General features: G+C 40.2%; 1 non-coding gene across 1 annotated transcript; it reads left to right on the plus strand.

The window, feature by feature from the left end:
• The first annotated feature begins 14,902 nt into the window (after nucleotides 1-14,902).
• LOC136231443 (small nucleolar RNA R71) lies at nucleotides 14,903-15,009 on the plus strand. The gene has a single exon (XR_010689828.1). It is a non-coding gene; the product is annotated as a small nucleolar RNA R71 (small nucleolar RNA).
• The last annotated feature ends 310 nt before the right edge of the window (nucleotides 15,010-15,319 follow it).

Raw genomic sequence — 15,319 nt, forward strand, 5'->3', positions numbered from 1 at the left:
TAATGTCGAAGAAAAATTTCTTCTTTTGGTGGAAATTTAATCCTTCCGGAACAATATTGGCTGCAAGATAATTAGCAATATCTGCATACCATGGTGACATGACGCTTTTCATTTGATAGAGATGTTTGTTGGTCCCTTATTTAGTTGCAAGTATAGTTCCAAAGGGGGGGTTAGGAACTATTTAAACTTTTTCGCAATTTAGGCAGACTTCTTTTACTAAAGAAAAGGTTTGAACAGCGGCGCTGAGTAAACAGCAAGATACTGGCTTAGTCAACAGGTGACTAGGTCAGTTTCTTAGCTTGAGCCAGGAGATAGCACTTAGAGTCTATTCCTGAGCTCTTACGTTTTAATGCGCACAACTCAACTTGACCTCTTGACTTGGTCAGTTTTGATTGTTTAAGCAAGCAATATAAATAAGGAGTCAAAGGTTTAGAAATACTTCACTCAGCAGATTTATCCAGGTTCGTCTTCTTCTAAGCCTACGTCCTGTCCCCGGAACACATCCGAGATTTCGAATCCTCTACTGAGCTCTTTAAAGGTAGAGCCTCAAACCTTTTACAATATCAGCAATTGAGTATGACAAGAGTATCTTCCTCTATACTTCTACTCAATCCTAATCTCTCCGCTGAGTACTTAAAACCGAGTACTCAGCCTCTCCTTTCTATCTCTAGAAATGATAAGTGTTTTTGTCCTAATACAAAGATGTGCTAAGACACTTTAGACGATTTACAATCACTCTAGACTTTTACACAGATATGAAAATGTAGTGTAAGAATTTTGTTTTGCTTCTTGCTTGCAGAACTTGTAGAGATTTGGTCAGCGTAATGGCTTGATAAAGTTCTGTGTTTTGTGAAGCTTGTGATGACACTATTTATAGAGACGTCTGGTCATTCGGTCATTTTGAATTTCGAAATAACCGTTGGAGGGAAACGGCTATGTGTCATTGTCATCCTAACTTGCACAGAGCTCTCGACCAATCACAATCGTGTATCTTCTGTCCTCGGTCAGCACAGTAGATGGTCTCTCCTTTTATGGTAAAGTCAACTGGACAGCATACTGTGTCGTCTGAACTTTGCCAAAAGAGGAAACACTTTGTCTGGAAGTTTTCCTTTGCCAGCTGCTGTCTTGTACGCTTTGTCGAGACTACTCAGTAGCTTCATCTTGAAGTTGTTCCCGAAGGTCTTCTAGATCCTTCCGATTGCTGAGTTGCGTTTTGAACAAAAACGGCAACATCTTGACATACGCGGGCCGAGTGTACTGAGTTGTTTGACTTGGGCCTTGGCTTCCGTATTGGGCTTGGGCCTTCCAATCCTTATGACTTATAACATTTATACTCAACATTGAACAAACACATTAGTAGAATAAATCAAAGCATTTAAACTTTAGTGTGTTTAGAATATGTATATATATTATACTTAAACAATTTTGTCAAATCAAAATTATGTGGAAAGGTGTTTCAAAAAACTCCCCCATTTTGATGTTGGCAAAACTATTCAGCAAGGAACTCAGTATGAGCTCCCCCATGATAGTTGACCCAATATATTTTAGCAAACTCTCCCGTAAGGGTTGAGCTACTGACTTAGTTTTACTTAAAACATTTAAGGATTTAAATGAGTAAGTCTAAGGTCAGTTTTTAGGTATAGGTCAGCTATATCACATATTCTATTTACTCAGTGGTAAGCGGAAGGTTTAAACATATAGAGCGCGTGCTGAGTAATTTGTTCAATGAGTTTTTATCAGAATATTTCATAAGTATATGGGTTCATGTCAAACATGTTATCAGCATATAATTTAGTTAATATTACAAGTTTTAAACATAGCTGATTTAATTGAAGATACATAAGGACTCAGTACATAAAAGCATATATCATAACTCAAGATTTGAATAAGAGAAGTAAGTATGATATATTGATAGAAGTCAGCAGTTACACAGCAAAAGAAATAAACATAGCACATATTACAAAAGTTAAGACCTAGCCTATCTATTTCTTTTTCTTGCCCTGTGACTGACTTTTCTCGTACTGACGTTGCTCATGCTGAGCTCTAGCAGCTTGCGCTTTCTCCCCCATTTTGTCAACTTCAGGGAGCTTAAACGCATCGGTTAAGACAGCTCAAGTCAGTTCTTGTGAAAGCTCTTTTAGTTTGTCAGCACTTTCATTGACCCCATCAAAAATGGCAACTCCATCAGCTGATACTTCGACTGGTATATGAAGATCAGCAGCACTGAGCATATTTACACTGAAGGCTTGTGCTTTGGCTTGCCAAATAAGAGCTTCAGTGAGACCAGCAAAGACTTGGTGGAAGGTTTTCAAGAGTTCTGAGTCATAATGATGACGCTGGATATTGTTATGACGGATGTGATTGAAGGATTGCTGTGCAAGAGATAGCAACTCATTTTGCTTCATCGCGTCAGTATCCATCTCTTGCTTGTTGAGGTTAAGTAGTCGTATGGCCTCACCAATTTGCTCGATTGAGCACTGACTATAGGATACCATTTGCTCATTTGTCTTAAGTTGCTCGGTATGAAGCTGAGCAAAGAGCATCTTGAGTTCTGAGGAAGTAGCGTAGTCAGTGTTCACAGCAGACAACTTCTGAACTTGCTGATGGAGTGAGTTCAGATGTTGAATTGTTGACAGCTGTATCTCTGCCAACTTGGCAATTGAATCCTGCTTAGCTTGCTGGGTTTGTAATGACAGAACGACATTCAGCAGATCCTTGAGTCCCTTGACTTCATTGAGAAGTAGAGTGACTTGGGAGAGCTGAGTTGCGTCAGGAATTGAAGATCCAGAAGCAGGCGAAGCGGAATGTTGAAGATCGTGGATGAGTGCTTACACTGAGTCAATGAGCTTTTTGCCGAACTCAGTGGCATCTCGATGTACATCAGTATGACCAGAAGAAAGTGGAGTGAAAGGAGTACCCTGGTCAGTGACTGGATGACTTGGCTCAATCTGCACTTGAGTTGGAGGTAAGGTTGATTGATCAGCAGAGAGGTTGGTGATGGAAGTCATAACCCGAACACTGTCTGTGCTGACGGCAGAAGGATGAGGAGTCAGCACCATGCTTGAGGAAACAGCATGGACAGTGCTTGGTTCAACCTGACTTGTTGAAGTGGTGGAAGTGGTATGCTCGGCATGTTCCTGTTGAGAAGAAACAGAGGCTTGTTTTTCCAACGGCGTTGTAGTAGAGGAAGTTGATGGCCGTTTGAAAAACTTTAGTTGAACAGTAGAAGGGTCCTTTGTTGTCTTAGAGAGGACAAGTTCAGGAATAGATGGTGATTGCACAGGAAGTTCACTGACCATCACTTCACTGGCCTTAACCAGCTTTCGCCTTCTACGTGGTGGAGTGGTATGATGAGCAGGTTCTTCTGAGTGAGTAGGAGTAGGTTCCTTTTCCTCAGTATGGGTCTGGTCAGCTTGATCAACTTGCTCAACTCCAGCAGCTAACTCAGTGTCAGTTTGCACATTTCCACCAGCTAACCCAGTGTTAGCATCCTCAGCTTCAATTTCGCTGGCAGTTTCTTCTGAATCCTCAGCGTCATCCTGACCGCTGGTTTCTTCTTCTTCCTCTTCCTCCTCAGAACTATCTCCGTCAAGTTCTTCCTCAACTTGGGAGATGAAGTGGTCATCTAACTGGACCTCAGTTTCCGTAGCATCAGTACCTTGGCATTGAGTGAAATGAGAATCACCCGGTACAATAAAGTCGGTCGGTATAACGTCCAGAGGTGCCAGTGTTGAAGTCTTTTGCTTCTTCTGAGGTAGTTCAGCAGCTTCCTCAGTTCTAGGCTCATCTTGCCTGGTTCTCTTTTCAGCTGACTTTCCAGCTGACCTCTGCCTCTTTGCAGGAGACTCAACATTTGGTGACTCGGTAGATTTTCTCTTGCGAGAAGCTGGAGCCTTAGTTCTTCTCCCTTTCTTAGGCTCAGCAACAGTTTCCTCAGTTTGGCCAGCTTGGCCAGCAGCAGCTGCTTTTCCTTTCTTCAAGGGCTGCCCAAATTTCAGTGCCCTCAGCGAGGCAGCTGTGATCTCAGTTCCTTTGAAGGATTCCTCGCCTTCGAGATCAATCTTGTGGTCAAGAAGAATTCGAGTTATGAGTGACCCAAGCCTCAGCGTACCCGTGCTGTGTAGGAACCCAGCAACTAAGAAGACCGGCATGTTGATGGGGGTGTACGTCAGCATGTGCCATATGAAGCACTGTTCAAAGTTTGTTGCTGATGTAGTGCAGTTGATCTTTGGGTAAATAAAATAGCTCAACAGGTAGTGAGCCATCTTCTGGTGCTGACCCATTGAAGATGCTGAGACCTCTCCTGAGTAACCCTTAGGTTTGCAGAAGGAATGGACGTAATCAGTCTTGTCCTGATCTCCTGACTTCCTCAGCCTTGCTCCCTCAGTTTTCAGCTGGAGGAGATTTCCTATGTAGAGGGGGTTGATGAAGATGGTTTTCCCTTTTACCTCAGTGCAGAGATAGTCGGTGGTATCACTGGCTACTTTGAGGTTGTGGTAGAATTCCCTCACTAAGTCAGGATAGGTTTCATCCCGAACTGAGAACAACCCAGTCCATTCGTTCTTGGAAATCCATTCAGCAAATGGTTGTTCATGTTGTGCGAAATGCTCAGAGACCCATCTGGAGGGCTCAACCTTCCATTCGCGGACATTTTCGAAGACCTTGGAATAGGTCCTGATTTTAACAGCTTTCTCTTTGCCAGAAGTTTGGCCAGTTTTACCCTTGCTCGGTGTAGAAGGGTTTTGTGAAGGTTCATCGGAGCTGGACTTTTGGTGGCCGGCACCGGAGACTTTGAAAGATAACTTAGTCATTCTTCGAAGATGGAGGAATTAGAGGAATTTGAGAGAAAAGAAGTTCTAAGTGATTTCTTTGCCTTAAGAATTGATTAAGCGTAAAGAGTAAAAGATGGGGAAATACCCATAATTTATAGACGAATTGAACGGTGTGGATCTTAATCGAATCCATGTGTCAGTTTTGCCTTGGGATCATGTACCGACAACAATCCTGGCATTTATGACACATTACGGCGAATACGTCATCCTAGGCTATACGCGTGCTTTGCATTTATGCTAACGGATTAATCACTCAGTATTTAGAATGTCAAGCGTTTGATATTCTGAGTGGTCAGTGCAGTATTTAAGGATGATTTGAAGTTCAAGTTCTAAACTAATTTACTCATCGTGCAAGTTTACTCAGTATTGTATATTCAGTCAGTTTCGATGAGTTACTCAGCAAACAATAAATCATTCAGCATGTAATTCACTCAGCATTCATATTCATTTAGCACAGGAATTTACTGAAGAGGATTAAACATACCAATTGCTTCTCTCAGTATGCTGAACTGCTCACGGGCGAGTGGCTTCGTGAAGATATCCGCAAGCTGTTAGTCCATTGGGACAAAGGTCAGCTTGATCTCACCCTTGAGTACATGGTCTCTAATGAAGTGATGTCTGATGCTGACATGCTTCATTCTGCTATGTTGAATTGGGTTCTTGGAAAGATCAATTGCACTTTTGTTGTCACATTTGACTTCAATTGTCTTCGTTTGAACACCATAATCTTCAAGTTGTTGCTTGATCCATAGGACTTGAGCAACACAATGACCAGCAGCAATGTACTCAGCTTCAGTGGTGGACAAGGCTACTGACGCCTGCTTTTTGCTGAACCAGGATACAAGACAGCTTCCTAAGAAGTGGCATCCTCTAGAGGTGCTTTTTCGTTCCAGCTTATCTCGTCCATAGTCAGCGTCAGTGTATCCGATGAGTGTAAAATCATGAGTATTTGGATACCACAAACCTGCGTTCACTGAGCTTTGCAAATATCTAAGGATTCTTTTTACAGCAATGTAATGAGATTCCTTAGGGTTAGATTGATATCTAGCACAGTAGCATACTGAAAATTGAATGTCCGGTCTACTGGCTGTTAAGTAAAGTAGAGAGCCTATCATACCTCGATATAACTTGCTGTCTACTGACTTACCATTCTCATCAGCGCAGAGGACAGTGTCAGTGCCCATAGGAGTGGATATTGGCTTGCAATTTTCCAAGTCATATTTCTTTAAGATCTCCTTGGCATATTTGGCTTGACTGATGAAGATGCCATTCTTTCCTTGTTTAATTTGAAGACCGAGGAAGAAGTTGAGTTCTCCCATCATAGACATTTCAAACTCAGTATGCATTTGTTTGCTAAACTCCTTGCACATTGATTCGTTAGTTGCACCAAATATTATATCATCAACATAAATTTGGGCCAGCAGGGTATCTTTACCCTTTTTCTTAATGAATAAGGTTGTATCAGCTTTGCCCCTGACGTAATTTCTAGTCAGCAGGAAACTGGTCAGCCTCTCGTACCAAGCACGTGGTGCTTGCTTGAGGCCGTACAGAGCCTTTTTGAGTTTGTAAACATGGTTTGGGAACTTATGGTCCTCAAAACCTGGAGGTTGATTTACATAAACCTCCTCGTTTATAACTCCATTAAGAAATGCACTTTTGACATCCATTTGGAATAATTTAAAATTCATGTAAGATGCATATGCACATAATATTCTAATTGCCTCTAGCCTTGCCACTGGGGCAAAGGTCTCACCGTAGTCTATACCTTTTTGCTGACTGTAGCCCTGAGCTACAAGCCTTGCTTTGTTCCTGACTACGTTTCCTTGTTCGTCCATCTTGTTCCTGAAGACCCACCTTGTTCCGATGGTCTTTTGACTCTTTGGATGAGGCACTAACTCCCATACATCATTTCTTCGAAATTGATCGAGCTCCTCTTGCATTGCGTTCATCCAGAATTCATCGTACTCAGCTTCAGCGAAATTCTTTGGTTCTTGTACTGAGACGAAAGCAACATTGCTGAGGTACTTCCTGAGTTGATTCCTCGTCATCAGGGTATTCCCAGCAGAATCAAGAATTGCACTTTCGGAGTGCCCTCTTGGAATCCTTATTTCTTTGGGTAGATTTATGTCTTGTGTTGTTCCTGTTTCAACAATCTCTGCAGAAGTAGATGGGTCAGTAAAAGTAATCTTAGGTTCACTCTTACTCTTGGTCAGCCTTTTCGTGAATGACTCAGTAGTTGGTTCTGAGTCAGTGATGGTTACTGAGTTTGGATCATCTTCGGTCAGCGGCTGGTATCTACCTGCAGGGTCAGTTTCATCGAACTCTACATGTATTGACTCTTCTAAAACTTGAGTTCGCTTATTAAAAACTCTGTATGCTTTGCTGTTTATTGAGTAGCCCAGAAAGATAGCTTCATCAGCTTTTGAATCAAACTTTGCTAAGCTATCTTTGGTATTTAAAATAAAACATCTACAGCCAAAGGCACGAAAGTATCCAATATTGGGCTTTCGTCCTTTCCAAAGTTCATAGGGGGTTTTCTTGAGTATAGGTCTAACTAGAGCCCTATTAAGAATGTAGCATGCTGTGTTAACAGCCTCTCCCCAAAAATACTTTGGAAGCCTATGCTCATCCAGCATTGTCCTGGCTATTTCAACCAGAGTTCTGTTCTTCCTTTCTACAACCCCATTTTGCTGAGGTGTTCTAGGAGCAGAAAAATTGTGGTCAATGCCGCTGGCTTCACAGAATTCAACAAACTTTTGGTTTTTGAATTCTCAACCGTTATCACTACGAATATGAGCTAATTTTAGGTCTTTTTCATTTTCAATTTTTCTAACCAAATTTGAAAATGTCTCAAAGGTCTCATCCTTGCTGGTCAGCAAGATAACCCACGTATACCGAGAGAAATCATCTACAATGACCAAGGAAAATCTTCTTCCACCCAGACTCAGCGGCTGGACTGGACCAAAGAGATCCAAGTGTAGTAATTCTAACGGACGTTTAGTTGAGACAATGTTTTTACTGTGAAAAGATTGTTTGGTTTGTTTTCCAGCTTGGCAAGCGTGGCATAATTGATCTTTTTGAAATTTAAGTTCAGGCAGTCCCTCAACCAATTGCTTTCTTGCTAGTTTGGCCAGGAGGTCCATGCTTACATGACCAAGTCTCATGTGCCATAGCCAGGAATTTTCTTCCTTTGTTACTAAGCACACAGTTTTTGAAAACTTTTTCTCTAAGTCTAGCATAAAGACATTATCTATCCGAGGGGCAGTTAAAATTAACTCATTAGTTTTACCCTCGTATATTTTACATCCAGTAGCATCAAATATAACTTTTCTCCCATTGTCACATAGTTGAGCTACGCTGAGTAAGTTATATTTGAGTCCGCTGACTAGGGAGACAGATTCAATAGTAGGATTACCTCCGATGGTTCCTGAGCCTACTATCTTACCCTTCTTGTTGTCTCCAAAACTTACACTCCCTCCTCGTTTACGTTCAAACGTGATGAACTGAGTTTCATCACCCGTCATATGCCTTGAGCATGCACTATCAATATACCACATCTTTGACTTCTCGGCACATCTCAGGCTTACCTGCATTGTAACTAGTTACTTTTAGGTACCCAATTCTTTTTGGGTCCTGACTTGTTAGGTGCAACAGGTAAAGCATCATATTTTATTTTATGGCGACATACATGGACAATATGGCCATTCTTTCCACAGAAGTCACAACTGACCTTCCGTTTAGGAATTTTTACTGACTTGTCAGCACCCCAGTGCTGAGCGTGCCAGCACACTTTAGTAGTGTGTCCTAACTTCCCACAAAAGTCACACTGGACTTTTCGCTGGGGATTCCATCTCTGCTGAGTACCTTGGTACTGAGTTCTCAGAGGAATGTTATTTTTCTTAGGAACCTTTAGTTGGTTCTGGATGGTTGTGACGTCCTTCCTCAGTTTCTTTGAAACTGACTGGACTTCAGACACATACTCATGCATGATTTTCATGTTATCATGCAGAGTCGAATTGTCCTGAAGAAGGTATCTGAGGTCACTCAGTTTGACCTCTTCCACTTCGTCACAGCGCCTGCTGAGTGCTCTAACCTTTTTATTACACTTCTTAACAAGTGTATAGAGATCACCCAGGGTATTAACCATATCGTTTCTGAGCTGGGGAAGAGAAATTACCTCATTTGATTGCTCTTCATCATCTGATGCGATGGATGGGTCAGCATGCTCAGAGACGCATGGCTCAGCAAGTTTGTCAGCCATAAAGCATATCTTCGCTGACTCGGTGGCCTCAGTTTCTGTTGATGAAGATTCATCACTGTCACTCCAAGTAGCCACCATTGCCTTCTTCCCACTCTTCTTGTCTTTCCTCAGCGTGGGGCAGTTTGACTTAATATGGCCAGCTTGATGGCACTCAAAGCATGTAATGGGCTTTGAACTGTCCTTTCTGTATTTGTTGTCGCTTGAGTCAGCCTTATACTTATCAAACTTTTTGTAAGGCTTTTTAGAATATTTGTCGTTCTTCCTGAACAGCCTCTTCATCTTTCTTGTGAACATGGCCATCTCCTCATCATCAGTTGAACTCCCGTCAGTGGAGTCAGCCTTCATGACAAGTGACTTCTGCTTCTTGTCATCAGATTTTTCCTTCACCTCAAAGTTTTTCATGGATATCTCATGGGTCAGCAATGAACCGATGAGTTCGTCATATTTGTAGGTGGTTAAATCCTGAGCTTCCTCAACTGCTGTCTTCTTTGCTTGCCAGTCTTTTGGAAGACTCCTGAGTATCTTTTTGACTTGTTCTTCCTCAGTGAAGATTTTCCCAAGTCTCTTGAGCTCATTAATGATGTTGGTGAACCTTACGTTCATGTCTGAAATGCCCTCATCATTGTTCATCTCGAACAGCTCGTACAGTCTCATCTGCTGATTCACCTTGGATTCTTTTACTTTGTTTGTTCCCTCGTAGGTGACTTCCAGCTTCTTCCAGTTCTCTTGTGCCGACTCACAACCTGAGATTTTGTTATATTCTGCAGCATCGAGCGCACAGTGAAGCATATTGATAGCCGAAGCATGGTTTTGAAGCTTCTTAAGATCATCCTCTGTCCATTTGGCCTCAGCTTTTATAACTGTTTGGCCAGCCACAACCTCAACAGGTACAAACGGCCCTTGGACTATAGATAGCCAGGCACTCATGTTTGTAGCTTGAATGAAGTTTTTCATCCTATTCTTCCAGAAGGTATAGTTTGACCCGAAGAATAGGGGAGGCCTAGTAATGGACAGCCCCTCAGGCAGTATTTGAGTTGTTTGGTTTCCAGGGAGAAACCGAGTGCTGTTTTCGCCCATGGTAGGAATCAGCTCAAGGTTGTTAGACCTTTTACAGTGAGCTTTTAAGCTATGATACCACTTGTTGGTCCCTTATTTAGTTGCAAGTATAGTTCCAAAGGGGGGGGGGTTAGGAACTATTTAAACTTTTTCGCAATTTAGGCAGACTTCTTTTACTAAAGAAAAGGTTTGAACAGCGGCGCTGAGTAAACAGCAAGATACTGGCTTAGTCAACAGGTGACTAGGTCAGTTTCTTAGCTTGAGTCAGGAGATAGCACTTAGAGTCTATTCCTGAGCTCTTACGTTTTAATGCGCACAACTCAACTTGACCTCTTGACTTGGTCAGTTTTGATTGTTTAAGCAAGCAATATAAATAAGGAGTCAAAGGTTTAGAAATACTTCACTCAGCAGATTTATCCAGGTTCGGCTTCTTCTAAGCTTACGTCCTGTCCCCGGAACACGTCCGAGATTTCGAATCCTCTACTGAGCTCTTTAAAGGTAGAGCCTCAAACCTTTTACAATATCAGCAATTGAGTATGACAAGAGTACCTTCCTCTATACTTCTACTCAATCTTAATCTCTCCGCTGAGTACTTAAAACCGAGTACTCAGCCTCTCCTTTCTATCTCTAGAAATGATAAGTGTTTTTGTCCTAATACAAAGATGTGCTAAGACACTTTAGACGATTTACAATCACTCTAGACTTTTACACAGATATGAAAATGTAGTGTAAGAATTTTGCTTTGCTTCTTGCTTGCAGAACTTGTAGAGATTTGGTCAGCGTAATGGCTTGATAAAGTTCTGTGTTTTGTGAAGCTTGTGATGGCACTATTTATAGAGACGTCTGGTCATTCGGTCATTTCGAATTTCGAAATAACCGTTGGAGGGAAACGGCTATGTGTCGTTGTCATCCTGACTTGCACAGAGCTCTCGGCCAATCACAATCGTGTATCTTCTGTCCTCGGTCAGCACAGCAGATGGTCTCTCCTTTTATGGTAAAGTCAACTGGACAACATACTGTGTCGTCTGAACTTTGCCAAAAGAGGAAACACTTTGTCTGGAAGTTTTCCTCTGCCAGCTGCTGTCTTGTACGCTTTGTCGAGACTACTCAGCAGCTTCATCTTGAAGTTGTTCCCGAAGGTCTTCTAGATCCTTCCGATTGCTGATTTGCGTTTTGAACAAAAATGGCAACGTCTTGACATACGCGGGCCGAGTGTACTGAGTTGTTTGACTTGGGCCTTGGCTTCCGTATTGGGCTTGGGCCTTCCAATCCTTATGACTTATAACATTTATACTCAACATTGAACAAACACATTAGTAGAATAAATCAAAGCATTTAAACTTTAGTGTGTTTAGAATATGTATATATATTATACTTAAACAATTTTGTCAAATCAAAATTATGTGGAAAGGTGTTTCAACAATGTTCATCAGGGAAATCATCTCGTATACCGTTAGTTTCACCTATAGGACCGTTCTCATCTTCAAGTCTCGATAGATGATCGGCGACAAGGTTTTCTACTCCCTTTTTGTCTTTTATTTCTATATCAAATTCTTGTAACAATAAAACCCATCTAATTAGACGCGGTTTTGCATCCTTTTTAGCAAATAGATATCTTAATGCTGCATGATCAGTATAAATAATAACTTTCGAACCTAACAAGTATGACCTAAACTTATCACATGCAAAAACGACAGCTAACATTTCTTTCTCAGTTGTGGTGTAGTTTAATTGTGCACCGGAAAGTGTGTGACTTGCATAATAAATTACATGAAGTTTCTTATCCTTCCTTTGACCTAAAACACATCCGACGGCTAAATCACTTGCATCACACATAATTTCAAATGGTAAATCCCAATCGGGTTTAGCAATAATAGGTGCACTGACTAAAGCTGTTTTTAATGTTTCGAAAGCTTTAACGCAATCTTCATTAAAATCAAAGGTGGAATCTTTCATGAGTAGATTAGTGAGTGGTTTGGAAATTACAGAAAAATTCTTAATAAATCTTCTGTAAAAACCGGCATGTCCTAAAAATGATCTTACTCCCTTAACAGTAGTTGGAGGGGGTAATTTTTCTATTACTGAAGTTTTTGCTCTATCCACTTCTAATCCTTTTTCAGATATTTTGTGACCTAAAACAATTCATTCGTCAACCATGAAATGATATTTTTCCCAGTTTAATACCAAATTTGTTTCTTCACACCTAGACAAAACTTTATCTAAGTTTTCTAGGCACGAATCAAAAGAATCTCCATAAACTGAAAAATCGTCCATAAAAACTTCCATGATATCTTCAATGAAATCATTAAAAATCGCAGTCATACAACGTTGAAATGTTGCAGGTGCGTTACATAGACCAAAGGGCATTCTCCTATATGCAAATGTTCCGTAAGGACATGTGAAGGTTGTTTTATCTTGGTCATCCGGGTAAATGTATATTTGAAAGAATCCGGAGTAACCATCTAGAAAACAGTAGAAAGCGTAACCAGCTATCCTTTCGATCATTTGATCAATGAAAGGAAGAGGAAAATGATCTTTCCTAGTTGCTTTATTTAGATTTCTATAATCTATACAAACTCTCCAACCAGTGGTGGTTCGTGTAGGTATTAATTCACCTTCTTCATTCCTTACAACTGTTATGCCTCCCTTTTTAGGTACATAATGGATTGGACTAACCCATTCACTATCCGAGATAGGGTAGATGATTCCATTGTCCAGAAGTTTAGTAATCTCATTTTTTACTACTTCCTTCATATTGGGATTTAGGCGTCTTTGCCTATCCACTTTAGGTGGCTTATCTTCTTCTAAGTGAATTCTATGCATTACAATGCTCGGATTAATACCTTTTAAGTCTGAAATTTGCCAACCCATACTTCTTATCCTATTTCTAACAACTTCTTTCAATTTCTCTTCTTGAACTTGTGTTAATTTGTTAGAGATAATTATAGGTAGAGAATCGCCTTCGCCTAAGAAAGCGTACCTTAAATGACTTGGTAATTCTTTAAGTTCTAATTTAGGTGGAACTATAATTGAAGGCGGAACTGGTCCATCTTCTCGAATCAAAGGTTCTGGGTCCTTATCTTCTAGTTCCTCACTCATTATAGGTTCTATTATTTCTTCTTTTTGAACAATGTCATTTACACATTCTTCAATTAAATCAAGTTTCATACAAGTGAAATCCTCCATAGGATATTTCATCGCTTGATTCATATCAAACTCAATCTTATCATCTCCTATTCTTAAAACTACTTTTCCTTCCGACACATCAACTAGAGCATGTCCCGTGTTCATGAACGGTCTACCAAAGATTAGCGGACAATTTACGTCATAAGCAAAATCTAAAATAACGAAATCGGTAGGAAAAATAAATTTGTCAACTTTAACTAAAACATCCTCAATTATACCGTATGGTCTTTTAGTGGTTTGATCTGCTAATTGCAAAACCATATTGGTACGTTTGATGTCTTCTTCTAAGCCTAACTTATTAAAAATAGATAATGGCATCAAGTTAATGCTTGCTCATAAATCACAGAGACAACTGGGAAATTCAATATCTCCCAATTTACACGGAATGGTAAAACATCCGGGATCTTTGAGTTTAGTGGGCAAATTGCTTGACACGATCGAACTACAATCTTCAGTTAGTGAAATGGATGAAATTCCTTCCCAACTGATTTTCTTTGAAATTAAATCTTTGAGGAATTTACCATAATTGGGAATTTGCGTAATCGCATCCATAAACGTCAAATTAATATGTAAATTTTTAAGTTTGTCTAAAAATGTTAAAAGTTGTTTGTCATAGTCCTTATTGCGGACTTTGTGTGGAAAAGGTGGTTTGGGTACAAAAGTTTTTGTACTAGAGTCAATTGGTGCATCTTTTTGATTTAATTTATCTTCTTTGGGCTTTGGTAAATCAGTTCCAGATAAAATCGAATTTCCGGGCATTTCCGGACCTAAGTAATTTTTCCCTGAACGAAGAGTGATAGCCTTAACATGCTCTTTCGGATTTTCTTCCGTATGGCTTGGAAGACTTCCCTCTTTGCGGGATGGAATTGATTTAGCGAGTTGTCCAATTTGAATCTCCAAATTATGGATGCTAGATGATTGGTTTTTAATAAGCTGATCGAATTTATTCTCGATCCGTTTAAAACCATCGTCGTGATTACTTATTTTTCCGCTCATAGCATCAATAAATTTGTCGATTTTAGAAGATAAAGTGCTAATCGTATCTCTTGATTGATTTTGATAATTAGCAGTACGATTTTGATTAGCATTAGTATTATTATTATTATCTCTCCAGTTAAAGTTAGGATGATTTCTCCATCCAGGATTATATGTATTGGAATAAGGGTTATTATTTTGGTTTTGCCCTTGGACAAAATTTACCTGTTCAATTTCACTCATACCTTCGTAGTCCACATCTATTTGGATTGGGTTACCATTAGGATCACACGGTGCCATAAACCTATCAATTTTGTGCGATAAGGCAGAAAATTGGGCTTGCAACATCGCTACTGGATCAAGATTCACTATACCTTTAACTGATGAAGTTGCTGAGGATGATGGTTTCGCTAATGGTACGTGTCCACGTTCCGCGGGCCACATACTGCTGTTGATTGCCATTTCCTCCAAAAGTTCTCTTGCTTGGGCAGATGTTTTCTTCATAAATAACCCTCCAGACATAGCGTCCAATGAACCTCTAGTTGTAGGATTTAGTCCATTATAAAATGTTTGCATTAAAAGTTCAGCGGGCAATTGGTGGTGTGGGCATAAACGTTGAAGTTCTTTAAAACGTTCCCAAGCCTCATAAAGAGTTTCATTATCATTTTGAGAAAAATATGTTAACTCTTTAATGACTCTTGTGGTTTTTGCTAAAGGAAATTTTTTTGATAAAAACGCTTGGGCTAATTGTTCCCAAGTGGCAAATGATGCGGTTGGCATAGAAGTTAACAATTCTTTGGCTCGATCCTTCAAAGTAAAAGGAAAAAGGCGAAGTTTGATTGCTTCTGCAGTTACATCAGTAATTTTAAAAGTGTCACAAATTTCTAAGAAATTTATCAAATGGGTATTAGGATTTTCGTTAGGTAACCCGTAAAATGTTACGTTATTTTGCAACATATTAAACAACGCAGGCTTAATTTCAAATTGGTTTGCATTAATTTGGGGTCTA

The sequence above is a fragment of the Euphorbia lathyris genome, chromosome 5 (assembly GCF_963576675.1).
Source record: "Euphorbia lathyris chromosome 5, ddEupLath1.1, whole genome shotgun sequence".
NCBI classification, from domain to species: Eukaryota; Viridiplantae; Streptophyta; class Magnoliopsida; order Malpighiales; family Euphorbiaceae; genus Euphorbia; species Euphorbia lathyris.